Source organism: Salmo salar, chromosome ssa01 (assembly GCF_905237065.1).
Source record: "Salmo salar chromosome ssa01, Ssal_v3.1, whole genome shotgun sequence".
NCBI lineage: Eukaryota > Metazoa > Chordata > Actinopteri > Salmoniformes > Salmonidae > Salmo > Salmo salar.
The window spans coordinates 57834850-57850823 of NC_059442.1; the positions used below are offsets into that span (position 1 = coordinate 57834850).

General features: G+C 41.0%; 1 protein-coding gene across 2 annotated transcripts in view; it reads right to left on the reverse strand.

Moving 5' to 3' along the window:
* LOC106606127 (bone morphogenetic protein receptor type-1A) overlaps positions 1–15553 on the reverse strand; it is a 72307-nt gene extending 56754 nt beyond the window's left edge. For both annotated transcript variants that reach the window (XM_014202262.2, XM_014202254.2), the window contains exon 1: positions 15278–15553. The gene's annotated coding sequence lies outside the window, so the exon portion shown is untranslated. The remainder of the gene's footprint in view (positions 1–15277) is intronic.
* Between the last annotated feature and the right edge of the window lie 421 nt (positions 15554–15974).

Consider the following 15974-nt stretch of genomic DNA (forward strand, 5'->3'; position numbering starts at 1 on the left):
TACTTTAACCAAAGTCCTAACCTACATCTAGCTCAGTGTTTTCAACAAGCATATATTCACTAAGCCTAAAGAGATAGTGTCCACAGAAGCAATCAATCAATCCGATTCCAAACTCTCCACCATGGCCAAGACCAAAGAGCTCTCCAAGGATGTCAGGGACAAGATGTGTAGGTCTACACAAGGCTGGAATGGGCTACAAGACCATCGCCAAGCAGCTTGGTGAGAAGGTGACAACATTTGGTGTGATTATTCACAAATGGAAGAAACACAAAAGAACTGTCAATATCCCTCGGCCTGGGGCTCCATGCAAGATCTCAACTCGTGGAGCTGCATTGATCATGAGAACGGTGAGGAATCAGCCCAGAACTACACGGGAGGATCTTGTCAATGATCTCAAGGCAGCTGGGACCATAGTCACCAAGGAAACAATTGGTAACACACTACGCCGTGAAGGACTGAAATCCTGCAGCGCCCGCAAGGTCCCCCTGTTCAAGAATACATATACATGCCCATCTAAAGTTTGCCAATGAACATCTGAATGACTCAGAGGACAACTGGTGAAAGTGTTGTGGTCAGATGAGACCAAAATGGAGCTCTTTGGCATCAACTCAACTCGCCGTGTTTGGAGGAGGAGGAATGCTGCCCATGACCCCAAGAACACCATCTCCACCGTCAAACATGGGAGGTGGAAACATTATGCTTTGGAGGTGTTTTTCTGCTAAGGGGACAGGACAACTTCACCGCATCATTTGACGGGGCCATGTGCTGTCAAATCTTGGGTGAGAACCTCCTTCCCTCAGCCAGGGCATTGAAAATGGGTCGTGGATGGGTATTCCAGCATAACAATGACCCAAAACACACGGCCAAGGCAACAAAGGAGTGTTTCAAGAAGAAGCACATTAAGGTCCTGGAGTGGCCTAGCCAGTCTTCAGACCTTAATCCCATAGAAAATCTGTGGAGGGTGCTGAAGGTTTGAGTTACCAAACGTCAGCCTCAAAACCTTAATGACTTGGAGAAGATCTGCAAAGAGGAGTGGGACAAAATCCCTGTGGGCAAACGTACAAAATCAGCAGGGGATGAAATACTTTTTCCCCCCACTGTATATTATTTGACTAATGTCAAACCTTGATTGCATTTGGGAACGTTGTCCTGCGTAGGGTGCAGTCTTTCGACTGGGACGTTAAAACTGGTGTCCCGACTGTGGTCATTCAAAATCCTATGCCGCTTATTGTAAGAGTAGGGGTGTTCAACCCGGTGTCATGGCTAAATTCCCAACCTGGCCACATTCCATCATGGCCACCAAATCATCCCCCTCATTCCTAATTGGAATATATCACTCCTCATCTCTCCAACTGATAGTTTATGTGTGGTGAGAGTTGTGGCACAAAAATGGTTGCCGTGCATCACTGAGGTGGGTGCTACACATTGATGGTGGATGAAGTGAGTTTCCCCTCTTCTTTTTTGCTAAGAAAACTTGGGGACCGCGGGCCACTATTGAGGGAACCCTGAAGAGCTGAGTGAAAGATTTATTTTTAGAAGCACTGCTCACAGGCATAACAGTTGGTCTAATTTACTTGAAATAAAGTCTTGGTGTTTGTCCTTGTGTTTCTTGGCTATTTACATTGTTTTGTTCACAACCTAAGTTATATTTCAATATTTAAGTTTTAACTGCTAGGGAAGAGAAGACAACAGGCTACTTACTAGTCAGACTCAATCTCAAAGGCAAAAAAAGTGACTGGAGTCACTTTACACAGTAACCTTAATAACCTGTTGGGGATAGGGGGCAGTATTTGCACGGCCGGATAAAAAAAACGTACCCGATTTAATCTGGTTACTACTCCTGCCCAGTAACTAGAATATGCATATAATTGTTTGATTTGGATAGAAAACACCCTAAAGTTTCTAAAACTGTTTGAATGGTGTTTGTGAGTATAACAGAACTCATTTGGCAGGCCAAAACCTGAGAAGATTCCAAACAGGAAGCGCTCTCTCTGACCATTTCATGGCCTTATTGATCATCTCTAACAAAAACAGGGGATCTATGGCATGACGTGACATTTTCTAACGCTCCCATAGGCTCTCAGAAGGCGCCAGAAAGCTGAATCGTGGCTTTGCAGCCCATGGCTGAAAAACAGTAGCGCATTTTGTAAGTGGCCGATCTGAGGACAATGGGACGGGGCGCGCGTGCCCAAGTCGACTCAATGTTTACTTTCTCTCTTTGAACGAAAACCACCACTCCTGGTCGGAATATTATCGCTTTTTTACGAGAAAAATGGCATAAAAATAGATTTTAAACAGCGGTTGACATGCTTCGAAGTACGGTAATGGAATAGTTAGACATTTCTTTGTCACGAATTGCGCCATGCTCGTCACCCTTATTTACCCTTTCGGCTAGTGTCTTGAACGCACGAACAAAACGCCGATATTTGGATATAACTATGGATTATTTTGAACCAAACCAACATTTGTTATTGAAGTAGAAGTCCTGGGAGTGCATTCTGACGAAGAACAGCAAAGGTAATAACATTTTTCTTATAGTAAATCTGACTTTGATGAGTGCTAAACTTGCTGGGTGTCTAAATAGCTAGCCCTGTGATGCCGGGCTATCTACTCAGAATATTGCAAAATGTGCTTTCACCGAAAAGCTATTTTAAAATCGGACATATCGAGTGCATATAGGAGTTCTGTATCTATAATTCCTAAAATAATTATGTTTTTTGTGAATGTTTATCGTGAGTAATTTAGTAAATTCACCGGAAGTTTGAGGGGGAATGCTAGTTCTGAACGTCACATGCTAATGTAAAAAGCTGTTTTTTGATATAAATATGAACTTGATTGTTATACAATACATGCATGTTTTGTTCATAATGTCCTAGGTGTGTCATCTGATGAAGATCATCAAAGGTTAGTGCTGCATTTAGCTGTGGTTTGGGTTTATGTGACATTATATGCTAGCTTGAAAAATGGGTGTCTGATTATTTCTGGCTGGGTACTCTGCTGACATAATCTAATGTTTTGTTTCGTTGTAAAGCCTTTTTGAAATCGGACAGTGTGGTTAGATTAACGAGAGTCTTGTGTTTAAATAGCTGTAAAATAGTCATATGTTTGAGAAATTGAAGTAATAGCATTTCTAAGGTATTTGAATATCGCGCCACAGGATTACACTGGCTGTTGAGTAGGTGGGACGCTAGGTTAGAGGCAGGTGAACATTTGTGTCTCAACTTTGATATTTTGGTTAACCTCTCTGGGCTACGTCCCACCCTAAATCAAAACAATATACCACATTAATTCTTAGTAGTAATACATTTATTATTTTAGAAACATTAGAAAGCATGCTCATCGTTTTTTTGCTTGTGTTTCGTTGGTGTAAATTTAGTGAAAAAATGTATTGTGGCTGGTAGATTTTTTATTTTATTTTTTTGACCTGCCACACGGCTGGTGGACCAAAGAGTTAATGTTAGGCCCTGCTCCTTTCTCTGTTTTTATCCAATTTCATGTGTCATTTTAATTTTAAGACAGACATTCTGGTTGGAGTGGAGATGGGTCTTGTGGGTTGATGAGTCTTCCCACTGCATGTACCATCCATTATTGCTCAGGGGAAGAAAACAGGATTTATGCAAAAAGAATACAATTGCACTTATCTTATTGGCATTCAATTATTCTCACAGTTGTGAGCATACCAGTTGACATTTGGACTAGGCCACCAGCTGGTCTTAAAATCAGTGATCAAGTTGTATTAACATTAGGCCAAACAGACCTTGATAAAGAGCATGGAAAATATTTGGGGATGGCACACAGTGGACAGAGTATACACTCACAGGTCAAACTGAGAAACAATGACAGACGGCTGCAATTTGAAAATGAAGCTGTGAAAAGGCAGGCCTATAGTGAACTCAGCAATGTTTTCATGTGTTAATCCATTTTAAACACTTGCCAGCATAAATGTCATAAACAAGGGCCTACTAGATTTGTACTGCAGTGGTTCCTGACATAGCAATCAAAAGACTTGTGTGCATTTAACCTCTCAAAGAGGTAGTACAGCAAAGAAACAATAATCAGAACTACTTGTCAACAATTTTGGGGCGGCAGGTAGCCTAGTGGTTAGAGCGTTGGGCCAGTAACCGAAAGGTTGCTGGATCGAATTCCCGAGCTGACAATCTGTTGTTCTGCCCCTGAACAAGGCAGTTAACCTGTTGGGGCTAGGGGGCAGTATTTGCACAGCCGGATAAAAAAAACATACCCGATTTAAACTGGTAACTACTCTTGCCGAGAAACGAGAATATGCATATAATTAGTAGATTTGGATAGAAAACACAAAAGTTTCTAAAACTGTTTGAATGGTGTCTGTGAGTATAACAGAACTCATATGGCAGGCCAAAACCTGAGAAGATTCCATACAGGAAGTGCCCTGTCTGACAATTTGTTCTCCCTCTGTGGCATCTCTATCGAAAATACAGCATCTCTGCTGTAAGGTGACATTTTCTAAGGCTTCCATTGGCTCTAAGAAGGCGCCAGAAAGTGGAATGACGTCTCTCCTGTCTCTGGGCGAAAAACAGCAGATTTTGTGAGTGGTCAGGCTGGGAACAGTGACACTGGAGATGCACATTCATGAGAATTCTAAAAAATATATATTTCAGCCTTTGAATGAATACAACGTCGCCCGGTTGGAATATTATCGCTATTTTACGAGAAAAATAGCATAAAAATGGATTTTAAACAGCGTTTGACATGCTTCAAAGTATGGTAATGGAATATTTTGAAATTTTTGTCAAGAAATGCGCTCGCCCGTCACCCTTCGGCAACTGACCTGAACGCACGAACAAAACGGAGCTATTTGAATACAACTATGGATTATTTGGAACCAAAACAACATTTGTTGTTGAAGTAGAAGTCCTGGGAGTGCATTCTGACGAAGAACACCAAAGGTAATCCAATTTTTCTTATAGTAAATATGAGTTTGGTGAGGGCCAAACTTGGTGGGTGTCAAACTAGCTAGCCGTGATGGCCGGGCTATGTACTCAGAATATTGCAAAATGTGCTTTCGCCGAAAAGCTATTTTAAAATCTGACACCGCGAATGCATAAAGGAGTTCTGTATCTATAATTCTTACAATAATTATGTATTTTGTGAACGTTAATCGTGAGTAATTTAGTAAATTCACCGGAAGTTTGCGGTGGGTATGCTAGTTCTGAATATAACATGCTAATGTAAAAAGCTGTTTTTTTTATATAAATATGAACTTGATTGACCAAAACATGCATGTATTGTATAACGTAATGTCCTAGGAGTGTCATCCGATGAAGATCATCAAAAGGTTAGTGCTGCATTTAGCTGTGGTTTTGGTTTTTGTGACATATATGCTTGCTTTGAAAATGGCTGTGTGATTATTTTTAGCAGGGTACTGCTGACATAATCTAATGTTTTGCTTTCGCTGTAAAGCCTTTTTGAAATCGGACAATGTGGTTAGATTAACGATAGTCTTGTCTTTAAAATGGTGTAAAATAGTCATTTTTTGAGGTATTTGTATTTCGCGCCACGCGATTCCACTGGCTGTTGACTAGGTGGGATGCAAACGTCCCACCTTGCCCAGAGGAAGTTAACCCAACGTTCCCCGGTAGGTCGTCATTGAAAATGAGAATTTATTCTTAACTGACTTGCCTAGTTAAATAAAGGTTAAATAAAAATAACTAGAGATGTTAAAGGATAACTATTAAAATCGTCTAGTCATGCCTATCACTCTATAGGTTAATTTGCTTAATTCATGAAATTAAATTGCCGTGTGTGTATTTTCATTAGTCGTTATGCATGTTATTTATCACATGCACACAGAGCCTAGTTTGAGGAGAGGAATAGCCCATCATCTGTGAGAGCAGATCCTCAAAAAGCTGGTACAGGAGTAAAACGTGCTTTTGTAAGCTCAGTCATTGCACAACAAAGAAATTCTAAATGCAATTGCCAGGATTAAAAAGGATAAAAAAAATTTAAAAGTATCTCAAACTCAGAATTAAAGCGCACCTCTCATTTGCCATTCCAGTGCTTCGTCAACGGTGGGAAGGCCATCAGCGAGTCACCACCACTTTGCAATGTGAGCTTGAGGCAGTATAAAAAAAATCAGGGCTTGACTAACTTCTTCAGCCAATTATCTTTCAGACAAGTAGTATATATAGCTCAAATCACCCCCCCATTTTTTTTATTTATATGTAATGCTATTTTTCCCACCGTTGTGTGATGCAAGGAACCACTTTACAAAATAAATGTCATATTTTTTTAACCATAGAGAATCAAACCAAAATCTAGGCTAAACTGCCTGTTAGCTTCTTTGCATATTCAAGCCCGTCTCAAAATACAACACTGTTCTTGGAGCATGGTTGGCCACCCTTGGCAGCCTATAAAATATTGCAACATTACAATTAGAACCAAATACTCATCTTCAGAAAATAATTCCCTTCAGGGCTCGAAATTAAGGGCTTCCCGTCATCCCTGGGAGGCTAAAAATATGTATATGTTTCAAAACAGACTCTGGGGCAATTCTAGGACGACAGATCCAAAATTCATACAACCACTGCACATTAAAACATTTTAAAAAGCAAATGACACTGATGCAACATCAGACCGTTCAGCTTAAAATGTTGATAAAGTTGTATTTCTTCATATAAGCTCAACAATGCGCACATGGCTGTGGGCTACACAGGAATGTTCCTAAATGCGTTCTCAAAGTGCACCGCACGAGCGAGTGGTTTCATGTGACCAAGCAGAGAAAAATATCCCTTAGAAAGGAGGGTTACTAATATGACTAGGATTACACCTTTGGATGCTTAACAATAAAATAAAGGTCATTTACATATTAAGTATTTATAAAATGATTCCCTCAACATTTCTATGGTCGTATTTTGGCTAGTCTACTTTGAAGGTAAAATCTGCTTCATTAAAGATTTTAAACACATGTTTATGGTTAAATAGTTTCAAAACGTAGTTGGAATGGCGCTGGAGAGAACAGCAGCCGTCTTAATTATGATTTTTTTGCACTGATCTTAACTTATTTTGTACATAATGTTTCAGACAGTTTCCTATGACCGAAAAGAGCTTCTGGACATCAAAACTGCGATCACTAACCTCGATTTGTATGAGGATTTCTACTTCAATGAATCGGAGGTGAAGGACATAATACTCATCGTGCACCAGGCCCAAATCCACAACACCCGGAGGAAGTGGCAGCGTTAAAGAGGCCGGCATGCGGGACACCTGACGAGACCATGTCGGTGAGTGGATAAACGCCTCTACCCTCCATTTTAACAGCGAATGTGCAATCACTGGAAAATAGTCTTGAACGGAGCCCGTCCAGTTTATCATATAAAAGTGATCTGAAGAACTGTAACATCCTGTTTCACAGAGTCGTAGCTAAACAAGGACATGGGAAATATAAATCTAGCTGGTTTCTCTATACATCAGCAGGACGGTAGTGTCGGGGAAGCTCGGGGGCGGGATGTGTCTCTTAGCAACAGCTGGTGCACAATCTCTAATATTAAAGAAGTCTCAAGGTTGAGATAGAATACCTCATGATAAACTCCTGGTAAATAGTATGGTCTTCAGTTTATCTATATTTTTCATAGCTGTCTATTTACTATCACAAACTGATGCTGGCACTAAGACCGCACTCAACGAGCTGTAAAGGACCATAAGCAAACAAGAAAATTCTCACCCAGAGGCCGTGCTCCTAGTGGCCAGTGATTTTAATGCAGGAAAACTGAAATCCGTCTTACCTCATTTCTACCAACACGTCACCTGTGCAACTAGAGGCAAAAACATAAAGTGTAGATCAGTTACTCCACACAGACACGCATACAAAGCTCTCCCTTACGCTCCATTTGGCAAATCTGACCATAACTATATCCTCCTGATTTCTGCTTACAAGCAAAAACTCAGAACAGAAAGTACCAGTGACTCACACGCTCAATATGGAAGTGGTGTGATGAAGCGGATGCTACGCTACAGGACTGTTTCGCTAGCACAGACTGGAATATGTTCCTGGACTCATCCCATTGAAGAGTTTACATCAGTCACCAGCTTTATTAATATGTGCATTGATGATGTTGTCCCCACAGTGACCCTATGTACATATTCCAACCAGAAGCCATGGATTACATGAAACATGCGCACTGAACTAAAGGCTAGAGCTGCCGCTTTCAAGGAGCAGGACACTAATCAGACATTTATGAAATTCCCCTACACCCTTTGACGAATCACCAAACAGGCAAAGTTTCAATACGGGACTAAGATCGAATCCTAGTACACCGGCTCAGACCTCGTCGGATGTGGCAGGGCTTGCAAACTAACAATGATTACAAAAGGGAAATCCAGCAGAGAGCTACCCAGTGATGCAAGCCTACCAGATGAGCCAAATGCCTTCTATGCTCGCGTCGAGGCATGCAACACTGAACTATGCATGAGAGAACCAGCTGTTCCAGGACGACTGTGTGATCACGCTCACCGTAGCCGATGTGTCAACCTGTTTAAAAGGTCTTACTCACAAGGCAGCAGGATGCGTACTCAGAGCATGCGCTGACCAGCTGGCAAGTGTCTTCACTGACATTGGGCATAGTCCATGTGCCCAAGAACACCAAGGTAACCTGTCTAAATGACTACCACCACATAGCACCGTAGCCATGAAATGCTTTGAAAGGCTGGTGATGGCTCACAACACCATCATCCCAGACACCCTGGACCCATTCCAATTCGCATACCGCCCCCAACAGCTCCACAGATGACACAATCTCTACTGCACTCAACACTGCCCTTCACCACCTGGACAAAAAGAACACTTACGTGAGAATGCTGGTCATTGACCACAGCTCAGCGTTCAACACCAAAGTGCCCTCCAACCTCATCACTAAACTAAAGACCATGGGATTAAACACCTCCCTCTGCAACTGGATCCTGGACTTCCTGATGGACTGCCCCCAGGTGGTGAGGGTAGGCAACAACACATCTGCAATGTTGACCCTCAACACGGGTGCCCCTCATCGCGCTGCGTGCTTAGTCCCCTCCTGTACTCCCTGTTCACCCACGACTCTGTGGCCGCGCATTACTCCAACACCATCATTAAGTTTGTTGGCGACAACAGTGGTAGGCCTGATAACAGACGATGAGACAGCCTACAGGGAGGTGGTCAGAGACCTGGGAGTGTGGTGCCAGTACAACAACCTCTCCCTCAACTTCAGCAAGACAAAAGGAGCTGAGCGTGGAAAACAGGAAATGGAGGGGCGAGCACGCTCCCTTTCACATCGACGGTGCTGTAGTGGAGCAGGTCGAAAGCTTCAAGTTCCTCGTTGTCCACATTACTAAAGGAACTATCATGGTCCAAACACACCAACACAGTTGTGAGGAGCATAGCCAATATGCAGTGATAATGTATCGCACAAACCTCATCGCCACATAACTGTTTATAATTGGTTAATGTTGCATAGGCTTATGTTTTTCAAGTCAAGTTTTTAAATCTGAGCGGTAGATCTCAGCTTGCATTTTGACTCACTGCCCTATCCTGATTGCCTAGTCACTTTCACCCCTACCTACATGTACATATTACCTCGTGCCGCTGCTACAATTTTGTATATATTTTTTTTTAGCTAAAATGTTCCTACTTTAACTCTGCATTGCTGGGAAAGGGCTAGTACGTAAACATTTCACGGTAAAGTCTACACCTGTTGTCGGCGCATGTGACACATTTGATTTGAAAATGCTGAACGCCTCCGCTCAGATTCAAGGTGGGTGATGTGTGGTGCGCAACAGGCACCGTCCTTCACTCTCTGGTGTTGTGACCATTTGATCTGAATAAACCGTGCCTCGAGTATGTCGACCGAATCAAGAGATGTTAATTATCAATCATTATATTTGTCAAACATGACTGGCACTTAAGACTATATTTATGTAATTAAAAAAGTATCATTCAAGTTTGGCTACATTTTCTGCCGCCTCCCTCATGTCAGCATCTGTTTGGAGATGAGGCTATAGCCAATATGCATATTAGAGGTCGACCGATTATGATTTTTCAACACCGATACCGATTATTGGAGGACCAAAAAAGCCGATTAAAATGGGCCATTTTTTAAAAATGTATATATTTATTTGTAATAATGACAGTTACAACAATACTGAATGAACACTTATTTTAACTTAATATAATACATCAATCAAATCAATTTGGCCTCAAATAAATAATGTAACATGTTCAATTTGATTTAAATAATGCAAAAAAAAGTTGGAGAAGAAAGTAAAAGTGCAATATGTGCCATGCAAAAAAGCAAACATTTAAGTTCCTTGCTCAGAACATGAGAACATATGAAAGCTGGTGGTTCCTTTTAACACGAGTCTTCAATATTCCCAGGTAAGAAGTTTTAGGTTGAGGTTGAGTGCATAGAGGAGTTCTGTATCTATAATTCTTAAAATAATTGTTATGCTTTTTGTGAACGTTTATCGTGAGTAATTTAGTAAATTCACCGGCAGTGTTCGGTGGGAATGCTAGTCACATGCTAGTCACATGCTAATGTAAAAAAGCTGGTTTTTGATATAAATATGAACTTGATTGAACAAAACATGCATGTATTGTATAACATAATGTCCTAGGGTTGTCATCTGATGAAGATCATCAAAGGTTAGTGCTACATTTAGCTGTGGTTTGGGTTTATGTGACATATGCTAGCTTGAAAAATGTGTGTCTGATTATTTCTGGCTGGGTACTCTGCTGACAATCTAATGTTTTGCTTTCGTTGTAAAGCCTTTTTGAAATCGGACAGTGTGGTTAGATTAACGACAGTCTTGTCTTTAAAATGGTGTAAAATAGTCATATGTTTGAAAAATGGACGTTTTTGCATTTTTGAGGTATTTGAATAACGCGCCACAGGATTACACTGGCTGTTGAGAAGGTGGGACGCTTGCGCCCATAGAGGTTAAGTAACGTTCTGTCTTATGTAACCATACCAAACGTAACATATACTAATTTCAGTGTCCAGGATTTACGTTTACTATGTTACTACTAGCCTATGAGACCAGGCTGCTGGGCTTATTAGAACACATTTCTTTCCATGCAGCAATAAGCTGTGTGAGGAGTTTCATGTTCTTGCCACCCGACAGCTGATATTCAGCTGATAAATGAACGACATAGCTACTGAACAGCTTTGGGAACTAATCTGTTTTTTAATTATATGGACTACAGAATATCATAATTTCAATGTTCAGTTTTATTTCTTCCTGTATTTAACCAACGAGTAATGTGAAAATAATGTTCAAATCTTGACACGGGGCTCTACAGTTTGCTGTGCGACCTGGAATTTTGATTTAGGAGTACTAGTGATCCTATCAAAAATGTAGGATTCTAGTTTTATTATATCAAATATTTTGTTGTGCTCCTACATTTCTCAACTTGGGCGCACATGTAGTCCTTGTAAAGAAAGGTCAGCATAGAGTCCTGCAACATTGCATCATATCACATGCCTTAGGCATATTACTGGAGGTATATCAACTGTTTTTACAAAGACAAAACAAGACACAAAAAACCTGCTTCTTACCCATCCTCGGTTTACTGAATCCTCCAGTATTTGAATCCTCCAGGAATGCCATTCTTTTAGCTGCCTTCCACATATTATTTCAGAAGCTGATCGGCCTCCATCACACAACACGTTTTTATAAATCATAAGGCCCCAAATAATCACATTTTCTTGGTTCACAAACAGGAAGGGATTTCCTCAAATAAAACTAAGTAAACAAACTCTGACCTTTTCCACTTTCTCCCTTAAGACAAAAACCTTTAAATTACCAACAAAACAATCTGTCCCTTGCCCTATTCACATTAGCTCTTCTAAAATATTCACTCAGATGGCTCTGTGTATTTAAAAGAAAGATCAACACCATTAAAAAGGACAACTGCAGCCTGCATGGTAAACATCATCAAGGCCAGTCATCCAGCAACCGTGTAGAACAGGGGTGTCGTGTCAAACATACAGCAAGCAGGTGGTTTCAGTCTGAAATAGGCAGGTCAACGAAAGGCTGTTCGAATCAAAATGAATGAAAAACATTTGCACACCTAGGTGTTCAAAGAAAATCCCTCTTCAACAAGGGCATTGAAGACATTTGAAGACTCAATAAAATGGCCACCCGCACACTGTATTCTGGAAAAACAAATAATTGTTATACTATCTTTATGTTGCAAGTAAAAGTGTACAGAATGAAAATGGATAAAATGTCAAGAGTATGAAATGCCCAGCATTATGCAGTATTTCCAAAAGCCAGAGGGAATTGGTGCCGGTTTATACAGCCTGTGGTAGCAGAGCACCCCTAAACCTCCACAGCTCTGTCTTAAACAGTTCTCTGTGTACAGTCTAACGGTGACAGGTTAGATTTATAGTCTTTATCTGCTGTTCTAAGTTTGAGTTGGATCTGAGCGGTAGATCTCAGCTTGCATTTTGACTCAGTTATCAGAAAAGGTTGGTGACCACTGCTCTATCCTGATTGCCTAGTCACTTTCACCCCTACCTGCATGTACATATTACCTCAATTACCTTGTGCCGCTGTTACTATTTAAAAAAAAATGTTAAGCTAAAATGTTCCTACTTTTTTAACTCTCCATTGTTGGGAAAGGGCTAGTAAGTTTTCTTCCACAACTCAGCCACCCTGTCTCCAGGCTTGGGGGGGGGGTAGGAATGGGGGTTGACTCAGGGAGGCAAAGCAGACAGAGGAACCCATTGGGATGTGAAACTTGATCCGTGTGCTACCCCCTCCCTCCATCTCCACCACCTCGCCAGAGAGCCTTAGAGACTCCCTGAGCAATCTGATCCCTCACTGCCTATGAGATTGGAAATGCTTTCAGAGGAGAAAGACGGATGCAGGACAACAGAAGCAAGGCAGGGGAAAGACGCTCTTAAACATAAAGGGATGTTAGAAAAACAAGCATTGTAAATTTAAAAGCGCTTGAGAATGTTTTGCTTCTCTCTTTCACCGCACTCAGAACACTTGAGGCAAGTTCTGGTTTACGTTACAGACTCCAGTACTGAAACAACTTCAATTCTAGGAAATAAGTATCACTACTACCCACAACACACTAAGCATGGACTTTACGGAAACGATGTAGGTTAGCCTACTTAATGAAAGTACATTAAAAAAAACATCTCTTGATTTTTAACATTTAGGCTATGCCTACTTAAAAGTTCAACTGCAGTGGCAGCTGTCAAGCAGGGGTATGGGAGACAAAACAAATGACCCATCATTCCATTATAAAAGGAGAAGATAATTCCAGCTAGCTACATCCTCTTGACAAAGAGCAGACCTCTGATCTGTGCATAAATCATATCTGAATTATGCACAATTTACTGAACCCCATCCCCATTTCTGTCTAACCCTCCATTATGTTCTCTGCAGACTTCAGGCAGTTACAGAGCTCTGGCTAATTAATCACACTCAGCTCCAGCGCAGGGCTAGACTCCTGCTATAATCACTGTGTTAGCCCACTGATCAAGATACTGTGTACACAATCATTGCTAGAGAGACTAGGCATAGGTCTATATGAACTATGAAGACATTCAGATACGTCTAAATAGGGACAATTTATTGTCATGTGCTTGATTATGGTTTTAATAGCTGGAGAAATCCTCACGCTTAGTTTTGTTAGCGATTCTTCCTGGCCTAGTCTCACTCCCCCAATATTGGCCTGTTTTATGGAGTATCCCAGGCAACCCACAGAATGTAAAGATGTCTGGCATATGTATAATGTTAGACTTTAGATGCAATCATTTTTTCTCCACCTTTATAAATCCACTTCTACCCCATGCCGCTTAAAGTGGACAGTTTCACAGTCAGGGCTTCCATCTGGTTTTTGACCTCTATTTTCCAGAGCCCATTCACTCCAGAGTTGCCTTCAGCATTGGAAGGTGGGGAGCACAACGCGTCGCCCTCCCATTCCAGGCCCAAATTAAAACCAGCTTTTTTTCACAGGCGAGAAAAGCATGGCCAAAAATGTCCCATTCGTATGCGACCGACACCATGAGAGACGAGACACTGGGTATTTTCCCTGTGAAAAAACAGACCTCTTGCTACTGACGTAGTGTGTGTATGGGTGTTTGTATTGCCAGATTTTAAAGTGTCTCACTGCCTCCAATACTTTCACACCGTCACTGTGGACTGTATCACATGACGATGATTGACCAATTTACGATGTGCAATGATAGTCAACAGGGAATAAAAATCCATTGACCTTCATGGTAGCCCCCCAGAAACCCCTTTATTCAAACTGTGTGTGTGGTTATTGGCAGAAACGTGAGAGCTGACGTGAAGTCTAACTAAAGAGCAGGATGAATGCTTATTTGGGTGATTATTTGCTTAATCAACTTAATCCTTGTTATCAGTACTTGATGTGGTACGTTGTCCTCCTCTGTCATCTGATAAACACTTGTTACAAAACACACTTACATTGCAACGAGTCGGCCTACCATGAGCCAATGTACAGTTTTAATCCGCGAACAACTAACGTTAGCTAGTTAACTATGTATAATAAATGAAGTTAACACTAGGCTAGCCTACTAGGCTTTCAAGTTGTACTATTCAAATAGAACTTACTTTTCAGAGGGAAAGTGAAAAATGTGTTATTTTGTCATCTAATTTGATACAAATGATTCCAAAAATCATTGCATTCAACCACTCAGTAAAATGTGTTACATTGTTGCAATGTCTCTGGAAGCGATACTTATAACGTTACATGATACCGCTCTGTGCTAGCTAACTAGCAACCCACTAGCTAACAACTTTCATTGCGTAATGAGTGAATTGAGTTATAAAAACAATTCAAACTAAACAACTAGCAAATAATACTCTGGCTAACTACATACTAACCAATTCGGTCAATATCAAAGTTCAGTGTCAGGTTTGCTAGTAGAAGTACTTGCAAACGAGTAAGCTAGCCAAACAAATGTATCTCGATACTTAGCTAGCTCGCTAACTAGCAAGTGGCTACGCTAAAATTAGCTAGCGCTAACAATCTAGCGAGGTAGTTTTCGCTTTCAAAACAAACTCTCGGAAACAAGTGGCTGTATTTAAACCGAAGTTAAAATGTTTAGCCAACTTGTTAATAACTATAAACGTAATACACTTCCAAAATGAAGCAAGTAGCTAATTTGTGTGTTTTCTCGTTTTATTTTTCACACACAAAAACGAACTTTTTCCACGACAACTGCAAAAGCGAGGGCAGAATTAACAGGTTTATGACCTAGCCTGGTTAGATTTCATTCCACCTCACCTTTTTCTTCAGCAGATGTGGCAATCCTTTTGGTTCCGGGCGAGCACTCCTCTGTATCTTTATATTTCGTCTTGAAGTTGCAAAAATGTGGTGTACATTTCCCAAACATGCAGTTTAACGTCGGCCCTGCTCTACTCGCTCTGTTTTTGCCTCTGCCTATGTCATTTGATGAAGCACACGTAGACAGACCAACATTTTTCAATCACTGCTGCGAATGCACAACCATTTGAGGGGGACCGAGTTGCGGTAGGAGTATTTCTATGGAGACTTTAAGTATGTCCCAATTACCTCAGTGACGCCCCCTGGTGTAAATGGACATACCTATTATTTTTCATTGTCCTAATCTACTACAGTATATTTGTGTTTGTTTGACACATGCATACAATAGTCTACTCACAAATAGAAGAGCGTGGAGAGTAAAAAAATCAGGGAAGAAGCGTGGAGAGGAGAGGGAGGAGATGGAGCTTGAGAGGTATATAGAGAAACTGGAGAAGCAGATAGATGGTGAAAATTGAGAAAGAGGTGGACAAAGTGTGGACATAAGAGGGATTGAAAAACATGGATAAAGGAGAGATGATATGGAGAATAAAAAGGTGGAGGAGGAGATAGATGAAGAGGAGGATAGGATATGAAGAATAAAGTTGGGAAGAAAGTGGAAGAATAAGGGTGAGAAGGAAGTGGAATAATAAATCAAGGT